The sequence below is a fragment of the Myotis davidii genome, unplaced genomic scaffold, assembly GCF_000327345.1.
Source record: "Myotis davidii unplaced genomic scaffold, ASM32734v1 scaffold399, whole genome shotgun sequence".
Classification (NCBI taxonomy): domain Eukaryota; kingdom Metazoa; phylum Chordata; class Mammalia; order Chiroptera; family Vespertilionidae; genus Myotis; species Myotis davidii.
Genome location: NW_006292094.1, coordinates 4,866,292 through 4,881,644, shown reverse-complemented (window position 1 = coordinate 4,881,644; position 15,353 = coordinate 4,866,292). Strand labels below are relative to the sequence as shown.

The following is a 15,353-nucleotide window of genomic DNA, read 5'->3' as shown; positions in this document are numbered from 1 at the left end:
GAGGCACCGGGCGGGGCGAGGGGCTGGGGAGGGGACCATAGAGAGGGCCGCCCGGCCGCCGCTCCCTCCGCTCCCCGCCCACCGAGGCTCGACTCCCCCTCCAGGCGGGAGGACGGAAGGAACCGAGACGCCCCCGACCCCGGGAGGTGTGGCTGGCGCGAGTTTTTGAAAAGGGCGCGGGGGCAGGTGGCCTGGGAAATCCACCGGCTGTCCACCTACCACACCCGCTGCCTTTGCAAGTCAGTCATTCATTCAACACGGATCTTCGGAGGCTTCCCGTGCGCCAGGCACTGTGCTAGGCACTGGGGATACACAGGTATGGAGAGAGGGCCCTGTTCTAATGAAGCTTATGTGCAAGCGGGCAAGTCAGTAACTAACTTGAGAACTAACTAGAACTAACTAGCGACCTAACTCACTCAAATATTGGCTCAGGCAAGAAGTGTTCAGCAAAAATAAAGTGAAGAAAGAGAAAGGGATAGAGAGTGGAGGGGATAATAAGGTGGTCGGGGAAAGTGTCTTCTGGTGGGGGTGGGGACATTGAGCAGAAAACTGAATGAAGTTACGGGGTGAGCCAAGGTGACCACCCGGAGGGAAAGCACCTCAAGCAGATGGTATAGAAAAGGCAAAGGCTGCGAAGGGGGATATGCCTGGTGTGTGAGGAAACAGCATGGCGTTGTCGAGGTGGTAGGGGCCCACATCATAGAAGGTCTTCATAAGGAATTTGGACTTCATTCTAAGTGGGATGGAAGCTACTAGAGAATTGGGAGCAGGGGCATGGCTGCATATGCTTAAGTTTTGCAAAGATCCCGCTGATGACTGTTTAGAGAGTAGACTATGCAGAGGTAAACTCAGAAGTGGGAAAGCCACTTAGGAATCGATCGACAGCAGGAGTCTAAAGAAGAAGTGACACTGGTGTGGACTAGTATGGCCAGGGAGGAGGTGGTGAGCGATAATCAGATTAGGATATTCTTTAAAGGTAGAGCAGAGAGATTCACAGATGGATTGGATGTGGGCGAGAAAGGAAGGAAGGAGTCAAGGATAGCCACAAGGATTTTGGCTCATGCAACTGGGTAAATGGTGGTGCCATTCACAAAATATGGGAGAAATCAAGAGGAACAGGTTTGGGTCAGAGCAGGCAGACATGAACGTGTTTTGGACCTTTTCAATTGCCGACAAACCGTCAGTGGTGATTTCAATGGGCAATTACAGTCAGAAGAAAAGGGGTATCTTCTGAGAAAGGCTCTGTAGGCAGTTATCATTGTGCAAACACCATCAAGTGCACTTACACACACCTAGGTGGTACCGCCCCCTCCCCGTTCGGCTGTGTGGTACACAGCCTATTGCTTCTAGGCCATAAGCCTGTACAGCATGCTACTGTACTGAATACTGTAGACAATTGCAACACAATGGCAAGTATTTGTGTACCTAAACATAGAAAAGCGACAGTAAAAATATGGTATAAAAGACTTCTAAAGGCTCACCTGTACAGGGCACTGCTGATCCTGCTCCATCTTATCAGGAGGCCACAGAAGAGCCCATGCCCCCCCTCTCACTGAACAACGAAGCAGCAGAGCTTTTTCCAAATTTCAGACATTTGAGCACTTTCATCACACTATTTCCCTAATCTACTCACTGCCCATTAGTCATATTTTTCTTTAGAGTGATGCTTATTTTTTGGTTAAAATGTATTTATTTAAATAGAAAAAGGTTATCCTATCTAATAAAAGAGAAACATGGTAATTGGTGTATGACCGCTACCCTTCCCATTGGCTAATCAGGGTGATATGCAAATTAACTGCCAGCCAAGATGGCAGCCGGCAGCCAGGCAGCTTGAAGCGAACATGAGGCTTGCTTGCTTCAGTGACGGAGGACTCCAACGTTCCCCACCTGCCTTGCCGGCCTCTGAGCTTGCAGTTTGAAACATTGTTACAAATATAGAAGCTAAACAAAACCCCAGAAACCTGCTTTCAGCCAGCCGGTAGCTCAGAGCTGGAGTTGAAACAATGTTTCAATTATAGAACCCAAAGAAACCAGATACCGGCTTGCAGCAGCTGAGGCCTAAGAGCTGGAGCCAAGCCTCAGAGCTAAAGCTGGCCCAGAATAAAAAAAGAAAAAAAGGAGCGGTTGGGAGCTTCAGTCTCCCACCAGCCTGAAAACAGCCCTCAGGCCTTCACCCAGACTGGCCAGGCACCCCAGGGGGGACCCCCACCCTGATCCGGGACACCCTTCAGGGCAAACCAGCCCCCCCCCACCCGGGCACCAGGCCTCTATCCTATATAGTAAAAGGGTAATATACCTCCCAGCACCAGGATCAGCGGAGCCGCAAGGCCTCCTGGCATCGGGATCAGCGTGACAGGGGGCAGCGCCCCAACCCCCTGATCACCCTGCGGCTCTGTGTATGACAGGGGGCGAGGCCACAACCACCCTATCAGCCCTGCTCTGTTCGTGACAGGGGAAAGCGCCCCAACCCCCCCCCCCCATGGGCCCTACTCTTTGTGTGACAAGGTAGAGCCATAACCTCCCCATTGGCCCTGCCCTGAGTGTGACAGGGGGTGGTGCCCCAACCCCCCAATCGGCCCTGCTCTGAGCCCGACCAGGGGCTGCACCTAGGGATTGGGCCTGCCCTCTGCCACCCGGGAGCAGGCCTAAGCCAGCAGGTCGTTATCTCCCGAGGGGTCCCAGACTGTGAGAGGCTGGGCTGAGGGACTCCCCCCTTTCCCCCCCGAGTGCACAAATTTTTGTGCACCAGGCCTCTAGTTTAATATATAAATAAAAATACAAGTCTCACTTCCCATCAGCAGAAAGTAACCATAAAATCAGATTCCATTACATAAAACAATGTTATTGAATTTTTAAAAATTTATAATTATACAAACTAATAAACTACAAATAAAAATTAAATTGGGGGAGCCGGGCCAGCATGGCTCAATGGTTGAGCGTCAACCTATGAACCAGGAGGTCAGGGTTCAATTGGTGGTCAGAACACATGCCCCGGTTGCAGGCTTGACCTCCAGTGTGGGGCATGCAGGAGGCAGCCGATCAATGATTCTCTCCCATCATAGATGTCTCTATCTCTCTTTCCTTCGCCCTTCCTCTCTGAAATCAATAAAAAATATATTTTAAAAAATTAAATTGGGGGAATTAAATCAAATCAAGCTGTGAAATGCATAACTGAAAATAAGCTTCGTTAAGAGAAAAATGGAATCAATTGTTATCAGTCAGAAGGAAAGAGATAGTTAGTCCTTGTTTTTAGTTTAAAGGATAAATGAAGTTCTATGTCAATAAGAGCAGTTACTTTTTTTTATTTTAATGTTAACCAGCATCAAGAATCAAAAAGGCCCAAAAGATATCCCCCTGCAGTTAAAACTATTGTCAACAAGTGGTGTTTTGCTATTTTCCTGGGAAGAAGCATGAAAATTCCATCTATGGAATTCCATGTCATCTGTACAGGCTCTGGCTCTACATCCATGCAGTCACGGTGGGGGTGTGAGGCATACTTAAGCGCTCAGCCTTCCTGATGAGTCAGCACAGCACTGCCTCCTTTATTTCACTTTCTGGTCACAATTAGATTATGTGCCTATGACCTGTAAAATCATTCATAACCGTAGAGGACTGCTGTTTTCACAATTTGTGCATCTTTCCTTTGTTTCCAAAAGCTTAGCTACAGTATTGGCATTAGCTTTATCTAGATAAAGCTGTGCTAGTCTGCCCATGGAGGAAATTATTCCTGAACTCTGTCTGCTTTCAGAAGTAGTAATTTCCTGCCATTCTGGCTCATTGTGTTGTGTGTGTTCTTTTTATCAGTGCTATTGCAGTATCATTTATATGCAATACAATGCACCCAATTTAAGCGTTTGGACAGATTTATATGAGAGGTGCAAATTAAAACGACTATGTGGTATAACCTCACACCTGTCAGAATGGCTATCATCAACAAATCAACAAATGGCAAGCACTGGTGAGGATCTGGAGAAAAGGGAACCCTAGTACATGCTGGTGGGAATGCAGACTGGTGCAGCCATTATGGAAAACAGTATGGGGTTTCCACAAAAAATTAAAAATGGAACCTCATTTGACCCAGTGATCCCACTTCTAGGAATATAGCCTAAGAAATCTGAAACACCAATCAGAAAGAATGTATGCACAATTTACAATAGCCAAGATCTGGAAACAGCCCAAATACCCATCAGTAGCCCACATTTACACTGTGGAATACTATGCGGCAAAATAAACTGATGAACAAAATAATTCTGGAGACAAAAGCATGGAACAGATTATGGCACCTCAGTGGGAAGGTGGAGGTGGGTGGGTGGGTAGGTGGATAGGAACTAATCAACCAAAGAACTTACATGCACACATGCATAACCCATGGATACAGACAATAGGGTGATGAAAACCTGGGGCAGGGGGCAGGGGCGAGGGCTGGCTAGAGGGTTCAATGGGAGAAACAGGGGGACATATATAATACTTTCAACAATAAAGATTTAATAACAAAGGTTTGTTTTTCTTTCTCATGATTGCTTTGGCTATTCAGTGTCCCTTGAGATTCCATGCGAATTTTAGAATGGGTTTTTCTATTTCTATAAAAAACATTATTGGGATTTTGATAAGGATTGCATTGAATCTGTAGATTGCTTCCTGTAAAATTGACATCTCAACATTATTAAGACTTCCGGTCCATGAACATGGGATGTGTTTTCATTTATTTGTCTTTTTTCAGCAGTGTTTTATAGTTTTCATCATACAAGTCTTTCTCAGCATGAATTTTTCCGAATCCTCTATGTTGTTTATGTGTGTCAGTAGTTTATTCTTATTATTTTTGAGTAATATACCATTGACTTGCATGGTTTGCTGACTTCCATGGGTAAATTCTCCCACCAACTTGATGTCAACGGCCATGAAAAATTCTTTAAAATGTAAAAGCCATCTTTTGCAAGATGTACGAGCTGAATCCACCACCCCGCTGCCAAGACAGGAGATATTTTGGCATCTCCTGTTCCACTCGAGTCTTAAATTATTTCTGCTGATCCAGGTCTTGTTTCTGATACCCTGGGGTAAGCCCTGGTTACCTCTGTGAATTTCCTCATCCATCCTCAACCTTTCCACCCCGATCCACCGCCGGCCCTGAGTTCTGGGTACTGGCTCCGTCTCCTTGACCATTCAGCATGCCAGAGGCTTTCTGGAGCTATGGAGCTGCCCCTGGCTGAATGGCACATCTGCTGACCGGACACACCCAGCCCTGAGAAAAGCCTGGGACTGCTCTGCTCCTCCGGTGGCTGCAGAGAAATTTCCCACCACAGTGGGGGTTGAGACCACCGCAACTCATGGTGTCTCACGCCACAGGACTCCCAGGGTCACTCTGAAAGACCTTATTGTTCCTTGGTTAGCTCTTTCACATTTCCCAGCTCAGCTTTTCCCACCCTCCACATCTGTCCATGCCTTCCCATCTCACCTGCCATTACATTGAGGAGAACCACGTTACCTCACTCAGTTGCAGGGCTGTATTGGCATATCCTGCATAGATTCCCTCAATTTCCATCTCCAAGCCTACTCACTGGTTTCCAGAGCATTCCCCACCATCTCTCCTTGCCCTTCCACGTGAGGCGAACGTGCTCTTTTCCTAAGTGAGATTGACTCCTTTACCCTCCCTCTGGGTTCCATCTCCTCTCTTTTCTACAGGGTCCTTCTTGCATCACCTACCCTCTGTCTCCTGAATATTCAAAATTTCCCACTCAGTTGGGTTCTTCCCTCAGCATATTCATACCTTGAACTATTCCCCCTCTTCACACACACACATACACACACACCCTTCAGTTCTGGATCCCACTCTAGCTATTATTCCCTGTTCCGCCCTCCCTCTGCAGTACATCTTCATAAAAACATAACCCTCCTCATTGCTCTCACTTCCGCAACCTCCATTTGCTTTTCAACCCCAGAGATCTAGTCTGCCCTCCCTAAACCTGGCGTCTTCTTACACAGGGCAGTGAATCAGCAAGCCAGTGGTGCGTTGGATCAGGTAGAGCCCCCTGTGTGCAGTGCTTCCCAACTCTGTGTGCAGTGAGGTCACACTGGTGGCTTGAAGTAGGCCTTGGTGGGAGCATTTGCACCACAGAATGGAGCGACACACCTGAGCTCTCCGCCCCCAGAGAGCCGGCAGTTCCACTTTTACTAGCACCGCATGAAGTCCAGTGGCCTCCCTCACAAGGCAATGCTTACCTCCCAACCATTTCTCTGGTTTCCGGATATTTTCCCCCTTCCCGCTTGATAATGTCTGATCTGTTTTCCTGCTCTGTGGGAATTTTTCCATTTTGGCTTCAGGTAAGGATTGCTCTAACCTTTTTTATTTTATTTTTTTGTTTTTGTTAATCCTCACCTGAGCAACCCTTCGGTGCCAGGGCCGGCGCTCTCTAACCACTGAGTCACTGCAGCCGGGGCCAGGGGACTCTTACCATCCCACACCTTCTCGATCACGGTCACTAGTCAAGTAGAACTTCGAGGACCGAGATCATTGAAAACGGTCTCCAGTCCAGGACTTGAAATTCAAGAATTAGGAGGTATGTGAACAACTGCAACTCGGTAAAATTTACAATTGCCTTTGATGATATGCATATAGGGAATGTGTTATTGGTGAGACATTGAGGCATGAGGCACTGAAAGCTATATGTTGAGTAAAATTAAGTATGACCTGCTTAACTATTGCAACATGTTTATGACAATAATTTACTGAACACATTTCCAAATACTCCTGCAGCTCTAAGTTTATTTGCATTTAATTTTATCTGTTTCGGTTGACAGTGGAGAACTTAGTCTCTCAAAATAAACATTTATTAAAAACTAGAGGCCCTGCCGAAACCGGTTTGGCTCAGTGGATAGAGCATCGGCCTGCGGGCTGAAAGGTCCCAGGTTCGATTCCGGTCAGGGGCATGTACCTGGGTTGCTGGCACATCCCCAGTAGGAGATGTGCAAGAGGCAGCTGGATTCCATAGAGAGCATCCCAAGAATGAACATTCTGAGAGAGAAGCAGCAGAAGTGGCCTGTCTGAGGGCCTTCGCTTGGAATTCTCCGAACATCACTTCTGCCTTCTATTGGGGAAGCGGAGTTGGAAAGTTCCCACGTTCCCACATTGTCCCGGGAACAGATGAAATGACAATGATTCCATGATGTATGTTGTAATCTCAAGGGTAACAACTACAGAATAATGAAATTATATATAACATGTTAGTGGAGCAGAACTAGAATAATTGAAATACTCAACCCCACCTTAAAGCAATACAATCTGAAAGTAATAATGAAAGCAGGCTGAAAAATTCCACGTTTGAAACGAAGTAGCATATTACTGAATAAGTCAAAATGGAAACTGCCAAGGCAACCAGCACGATTCAGGACAGAATGAAAGGAAAACTGTTTCATGTCAACTCACCGCAAAAGACGTGCCTAATGACAATGGTGTAGTTTCAACACAGTTATTAAGAAACAAAAAAAAGTCTAAATCTTGACCTCCAGAGGCAAACCCAAACCAACAAGAAGACAGATAATAAAGATAAGGTCAACTCAGACAGATGTGCCGCCATCGACGTGTGTGGCCGCTCCCTCCTTCCACCCACCCCCTCTTTTCCAGCCAGCATGACTGCGGTCTATTCCGATTGCTGGGTAGGGTGACATTTCTCCTGAGCCGTGTGAACCCTGGTTACCAAAGGCCCTTGGTCGGCCTTCGTTCTTGACCTTCCCCATTATCGCGAGGCCCAGGAGCTCTAAGACACAGTTCAGTGACTCTCTGGAGCTCCGGGCATCCTCTCGCCTCCTCCCCACATACATCCCCGCCCTGTTCCTGACGATCACCAGGGGCTGTTTTCCCCTCCAATGAGCGACTCCTTTCTTTGCCAGCTGGTTCATTGGCAGAGGGGGGCCCAAATGACCAGGGAGCGGCCATAGCTTTTGGCTAAGTGCAATCCCGACTGGGTGCCCTGCTGTAAATACCTCCACCCCCCACCTTCCGGGGACGTTCCTCTCTGCAGACTTGCTCTGCCTCCAGCGGTCAAACATCCCCCCTTCGCCTGGAACGGCGCAGCACAAAGCTTCACATTTGAAAGCAGCCCAGGAATCAGCCGCCGAAACGGACACTCCCAGGCTTGTCCTGTCTGAATCACCATCCAGCCATTATAAGCCACCCAAACCAAGAACAGGATGCAAAGGCTATCGGAGCGGCAAGTGGTGCTTTTTGTCTTTGGTTTTTGTTTCTGTCTGAATCTAAGGGGCTGGACGAAGTGAGCACTGTGGCCACTGGGCTCCAAGTGACCCTGACTCTGTGATTCGATGTTGCTATGGGGATGGGATTAAATGATTGCCACGCACAGCGTGCTCTGCTGCTAAGGTAATGACAGGCATCTTCACCACCTCCGTCAGGGCCTGCTTTGTCACAGCCATTGACCCTGGGATAAAATGAGAGAAGGGGACATCAGCTCCGTGGGAGGTTCGAAGGAAGTGAAAAGTTCCACTTGCTGGTGGGCCTCCTGGTGACAGCCGGCAGCATGGCTGGTGTGGTAACTGGTGTCTTCAGGAAGCTGGTTCCAGGCGGAGTCAGTGACTGCCATTTCACAGGGACCTGGTGGGATGTGGCTGGAGGGCCTGCCGGGAGCCACAGGCCAGCTGAGGAAGCCAGGGGCTGGAGCGCTGCATCCAGAAGGGGTCAGAACAGTGGAGACCTGTGGTTTGAGGCGGGGATGGAGACTGGTAAAAGGAGCACGAGGGGAATTTCTGGGATGATGGGCAACTGTATACCCTGACTGGGTGTTAGTTACATGGGTGTATGCATTTGTCAAAACTCACCACATTGCACTCCAGCTCTGTGCATTCACATAAAATGTAAATTTAATCTCAATAAAGGCAATATTTCAGATGAGACAGGGAGAAGGCCGCCTCAGGGGCCATAGGAGAACAGCCCTAGAGTGGCTGTAGAATTTATTTTCTGTGATGGAGAGATAGGTTGAGCCAGGCCAGGTGGCTCAGTGGTTGAGCATCGACCTATGAACCAGGAGGTTACAGTTCGATTCCCAGTCAGGGCACAGGCCCGGGTTGCAGGCTCGATCCCCAGTGTGGGGCGTGCAGGAGGCAGCCGATCAATGGTTCTGTCTCATCGTTAATGTTTCTGTCTCTCTCTCCTTACTCCCTTCCTCTCTGAAATCAATACAAAAAAAAATTTTTTTTGAAAGAGACTGGGGATGTGCCTGCAACCATGGTACATGCCCTTGACCAGAATCGAACCTGGGACCCTTCAGTCCACAGGCCAATGCTCTATCCACTGAGCCAAACTGGTTAGGGCAATATATTTAAATTTTAAAAAAGGAAAAGCAATTCAATGTTACAAAGAAATATTACCCTTTTCCCTCCTAAAAAAAAGCATGAACTGAATCTTACGGGCTGTTTCCAATACTAATGCTAAGTACTGATATGCAACTTACTTTTTGAACATATTGATAGCTAAATAAAATTGATTTAATCATTTTTAAATCACATATGATGTTTATGGCCCCTAACCTTTCTGTTTCTCCGTCCATACATGTCATTAAGAATATTATGCTCTGGCTGGGTGGTTCAGTGGGTTGGAGCATCATCTTGTACCCAAAGGCTGTGGGTTCCATTCCCAGTCAAGGCACATACCTAGGTTGTGGGTTTGATCCCATCTCAGTGCTTAGGGGAGGCAACTGATGGATGTTTCTCTCTCACATCGATGTTTCTCACTCTCTTTCCTTCCTCTCTCTCTCAAATCAATAAACATATCCTCCAGTGAGGATATAAAAATATGTGTTTTAGACCAATAACATACTTGGCAATTCAAACTCTACAGGCAATTTTCCAGCAACATTGTAAAGTTAAAAGTCCAATTTATTGACACTATTATTTAATAGAGGATATCTCAAAGTTTGGGTTTTAGTAACTTTAACAGCATAAATGGTATAAGTATATAAAAAAGCATCATTTTAGTATATGTGCTGCTGAAGCGAGCCACTAAAAAGCATCATTTTAAAGTCGCAATTTTTCTTTTTACCTTCACTTTCTTCGTGAATGTTGAATAATAAACTTTTAATGGAAAGTGAGGGGGAAACCACATAGAAGAGTAGCTAACCAAAATAAACAGAATCTGCAGAAAAATACTGACAATTATATCTTTGAAAATACATGAAGACCAACCGAAAAAGAACAGGCCAAAGGCATTTATTCAGAGCTCGCCATAGAGCAAAGGGGTCAGTCAGTGCCCCTTGGCTTCCGCAGGCAGAGGGAGGGCCAGCTTTACACTGGCAAAAGGCAAGGCTTCCGGTGGGCTCTCACTGGGGCTGTTGGCTGGGGAAGCTGGAGGCAGCTTAGCAAAAGTGGGGCGCCCTATGCAATTGGTGAGGGGTGCATACTTGACATTTCCTGGTTGATCCTAACTTCGAAGTGGGGACAAAAATTAGGGAAGCTGTCAGTTATTGATCAAGCCCAGGTCCTTTGGGGCCAGCTGTTACAGAAGTTACTGTTTAGCTTCCCGGATTGTTTTAGAGATAGCAATCTGGCTTCCTGGGCTGTTTACTGAAGATAAGGGGTTGGTTTCTCCCCCACCCTCCACTCCCACCCGCTGACGTGCGGCCACGCAGGTCAGAATCCTGTTTCTACACGCGGTCTGGCCACTGTCCGCGTGTATATGCGGTATCCCAGAGGTACGGCTTCCGGATTGCCTTATTCTGCCGCGAGCATAACGTTTCGGCAGGGGTTCCCTGAGACCTGAGAATTACTGCAAGGGTTCCTTCAGAGTGAACACACTGAGAAAGGCTGCCTGATTCTTCACCTGGGGATGGGGATCACCATGCCTATTTCGGGAGGGGCACGCGGACCGAAGAGCAGGCGTAAATAAAGTCCCCTCACCTAACAGGCTTTCTGGGACGAGACCTGCAGCCAGGTCGGCCTTGGAAGGCTGGGGCAGCCATCAGCCGCCCCCCCGAGGAGGCAGGGCTGGGGACAGATCAGATCTGCGGGGAAGCCGCCATGGCGACGTAAGAAAGGGTGCACACAGGGACAGCCCGCCGGTCCACCGGGGCCAGACCGTACTCCTCTCTGGCCAGCCCAGGGCGCCACACCCACCACCACGCCTGCCTTCACACCCGCCGCCACTGTGGCAGGAAGTGCCTCAGGGCTTACCGGAAGCCGTCTCGCTGCGGAGGCTCCTGGGAGTTGTAGTCCCCACTCCCCAAGACCAGGGGTAGCTACGCGCTGTTGCGAGGTCTCCAGTGTGGTCAGCGCACTGGCGGACCCCAGGCTGGTCTCGGGTGGCCAGCACCGGGGACCTGGTGGGTTCGGACGCCCCCGTTGCACCTCGGATTGGCGGTTCCCTCCGCGCCAGGCTGTAGAGCGGACACGCGTGGCGGACTCCACGCTGGGAAGGGTGCTCCATGCGGGCCGGTGGGCGGCTCCCCGCCGTCTTCTGCAGAGGGTCGGGGTTCCTGTCTGGCTCGGGGAGGGTGCTGCAGGCAGGTCTCACTGCATCTCTGTCTTCCCGCAGCGCGGCCACATCCGAGTTCACCATCCGCAGGGGCCCAGTGACAGCCTGGCTGGGTCAGCTGGGGGACCGTCACCCCGCTTTCCCGATGGTGGCTTTGTTTCTGTCCCTGGACCCTGAGCTTCTCTGCGCACCCAGGTCCCTGAATGCGGCTCAGGCGGCCCGGCTTCCTTACTATTTTTCTTGTGCAGCCTCAGTGGTCATTTCTAAAAATGTCCACTAGAATCTTTTCCCTGTGGCAGCCGCTTCGTCCGTTCTCTTCCCTGCCTCCGTGTTTGTTTTCCGTGCATTTGCGCCACAGACAGACCTAAAGTTGTGCTGGCTCCTGGCCCTTGCGTTGTCTGTTTGCAGAGGGCTGTTCTTTCCAGCTTCTGTGTGTCTTGCATTTTTATTTGACAAGTTCCAGACATTGTGTGCAGGCGAGAAGAGACTTCTGCGGGGCTGTCCTGTATGTGAAACGGGAAGGTACATGCCCTTGACCGGAGTCGAACTTGGGACCCTTCAATCCGTGGGCGGATGCTCTATCCACTGAGCCAAACCAGCTAGAGTGCAAACTTTTTTTATAAGTAGAAAAAATGCATTGTAAAATAACATTAAAAGAATATGTAATAAATACATAAACCAGTAACATGGTGGTTTGTTGTCATGATCACGTATGTACTGTACATGCCTGTATGGGCTACACTTGTGCACGACTGGTAGTGCGGGTTTGTTCACACCAGCATCACCACAGACCCGTGAGTCGGGTGTTAGCTCTGATGCGATGGGGGCGATGATCTCATTAGGTGATATTCTCAGCTCCACTGTAACCTGAGGGCACCACACTGCACATGTGGCCGGTTGTTGACAGAAGGTGGCTACGAGGTGCATGACTATAGCGGAAGCAGCACAAATTATTCCTTGTTTGGTGCTATTTGTAGCTCGCCCTTCCTCTCACGCTGCTGCCTCTCCACTGTGCAGAGGCCACATGATGGCTCTTTGTGGGGTGCACAGCCTGCGACATCAGCAGGGGCTCCCCAGCAGACTTCTGTGTGGAACCCCGGCTCCTGGCCCAATGGTTCCCCCCTCAGGCGTCATTCCTCACCCAGCAGGCAGCCTGCATGGTCAGTGTCCTGCAATGAAATCAAGCCCACTCGCCTTCCCCACATCCCCGTCCCAGGAAATGCAGACCTGCGGGTGCTCTCGCTCCTGCCCCCCTCCTCACCTGGCCGCCGTGGGGGGCCTTGGCCAGCCTCTAACCTCCAAGTTCCTCAGCTGGGCAGCTGGCACCTGCTCTGGGTTCCCCGCGCCCTGAACTGTCACAGGCGCTGTCTCGTGTTTTCCTCCTGTGAACTGTGCGCCTGAGTGTCTGCAGCTGGACACACATCGGCCTGGGGTGCGGTCACCCCACTTTCTCAGCTCCATCCAGTCTCCACACACAGTTCCCTTGGACCCACCTCTCTCGGCTGGTGGGGGTAGAACCACCTATCCAACTCTCCTCCAGTAGATGGCGCTCCAACCGCTTCCCTCCCAAAGGGAGAGGTCTGCCGGGGTGTGTCTAGCGCTGCAGCTGCTCCTCAGAATTTGGGTTGCTTGGGGTTTGGCTGAAGCTCTCAGGCACCTGGGAAACTCCCTCCCCCCACCTGTTCCTCACCTGGGAGCGCACACCTGCTTTTCCCCGTCTCTGATATTGCTGGAAGGTCTTTCCACGTCAGCTATTTCTTCTATATCTTAAGTCGATGCAGAGCTTGGCAAGCTTTAACTGTATCATCACTTACCAAGCAGGCGTTTATTTGTCAGCACTTAGATAGTCTCTGTGTTTTAAAACACACCCCCAGGACTCCTTGTGGCGTCTCCATGATCCTAGCCTTTTACTGGTAGTGTCTCCGCAGACTGCTCGGGGGTCCAGCGCCAGCGTGCCCGGTCTCCGTAGGATCGCACCTGGTGCCTGGGCAGGAGGGAGGTGGGTGGGGTCCAGCTGATGCCTCGGCCACAGTAAGTTTGCTCCTGGACTTTTACTTCGTGTCTGTTCCCGGGGGAGGAGGAGGAAGGAGGAGGAGGGCTCAGGAGAGGCACCAGGTCTCGTCCCCTGTTTGGTAAGTGGCAGAGCCAGGCCAGGCCCGCGTCCTAAGCCAGGACAGTGCCTAAGGAAAGTCACTGTTGACAAGCTGTGGCGAACTTAGCAGGAAAGGCGCCCCGTGGATGCTCAGACTGCGGGAAACCCCTCTCCCAGAGGGCAAACCTCACTGGACATCACAGAATCCACACCGGGGAGGACCTGGACGGGTGGCGTGAGGAGGTTGTTATCAAGAAGTCCCAACACAGCTGTGGACATGCTGCAGGTGGGAAACCCTCCAGCGAGAAGCCCAGTGTCACTGTGCGCAGTCACCCCGAGGCGACAGGTACCACTTTAGAGAACTGGGGAAAGCCTGTGCTATTTTTTAAAAATATATATTTTATTGACTTTTTACAGAGGGAGGGAGAGGGACAGAAAGCTAGAAACATCGATGAGAAAGAAACACCAATCAGCCGCCTCCTGCACACCCCCCACTGGGGATGTGTCCGCAACCAAGGCACATGCCCCTGACCGGAATTGAACCTGGGACCCTCCAGTCCCTAGGACAACACTCTATCCACTGAGCCAAACCAGCCAGGGCAAGCCTGTGCTCTTAAAACGAATGCCAGGATGGTGATGATGCTCTAGAGAGGCATATACCTTATAATAAAAGGCTAATATGCAAATTGTCCCCTCCACCGGGAGTTCAACCAGGGGGCAGGGCTGGCCAGCCAACTGCCCATGGCCCCACCCCCTGGCTGTGCACAAATTCATGCACCAGGCTTCTAATTTATATAGAACATACTTAATTACAACGTGCATCTGTAGCTACATTAACTGTGACTATTGAGCTTCGATGTATGTGAATAAATTAAACCACTAAGCAACAGATCTAATAGGTACCAGGACAATCCCATGGCTATACAAGGGTTCTGTGCCTGCGGAGCTACAAAAAAAAAAATAATAATTTTACTTATTTACAAACTACATTGGTCATTGAGCATAACGGTGACCTTGTAGACATATACACCATAATATCTAGAATGACATCTGTCAAGTCTTTCCACACTAAATCCTATTTGTCTTTGGAACATTATACATTTTAATGGGAAAAACCTGAATTTATTATTAAACCAGATGGCCACACACACATACCCTTTGGGGTTTTTTGTTTGTTTGTTTACTGGCAAGTATTAGAGAACCCCGTGGATCTGGAAACCAACACTTTCATGACATCTGACATTGCTCAATCAACTAGTTTGTAACTTTTGTTTGTATAAAATGTATAAGCTTAGGATTCCTTTCTCTGGCAAGCTGGCGGGCTGCCTAACGTGAAAACTATTTGACTGGAGACCACTAGAAACAATCTACTTATATAAAACCCTAGGCAACCATTACGACGGAACAACCAAACGACTGGTTGCTATGATGCACACTGACCACCAGGGGGAAGACGCTCAGCGCAGGAGCTGCCCTCAGCCCGCAGGCCCCAATCGCCCACGGGGCCTGCCAGCCAACCTCCCGGCCCCTCCCCCTGGCCAGTAGGCCCCTGGGCTGGGACATGGAACTGGGGGTGGGTGGCGGCAGACACAGCCCCTTTCCCAGGGGCCCATGGGCCGGCTCCCTCCTTAGGGTGGAAGGTCAACCTCCCGGGTCCCTCCCCCACCCCTCCCTCCTGGCTGGCTGGTCCCGATCACCTGATTGGGGCTGGGCCCTGGGCTGGGATGGGGAGCCTGGGGTGGGTGGCAGCAGACACGGGTGGCCGGGGGAAGGAGGAGGTAGGGAGGC

General features: G+C 49.9%; 1 protein-coding gene across 1 annotated transcript in view; it reads right to left on the bottom strand.

The window, feature by feature from the left end:
* The window catches only part of RNF216 (ring finger protein 216), a 123,719-nt gene extending 117,579 nt beyond the window's left edge, over positions 1-6,140 (bottom strand). Inside the window, exon 1 of the mRNA XM_015565124.1 lies at positions 6,128-6,140. The gene's annotated coding sequence lies outside the window, so the exon portion shown is untranslated. The remainder of the gene's footprint in view (positions 1-6,127) is intronic.
* Between the last annotated feature and the right edge of the window lie 9,213 nt (positions 6,141-15,353).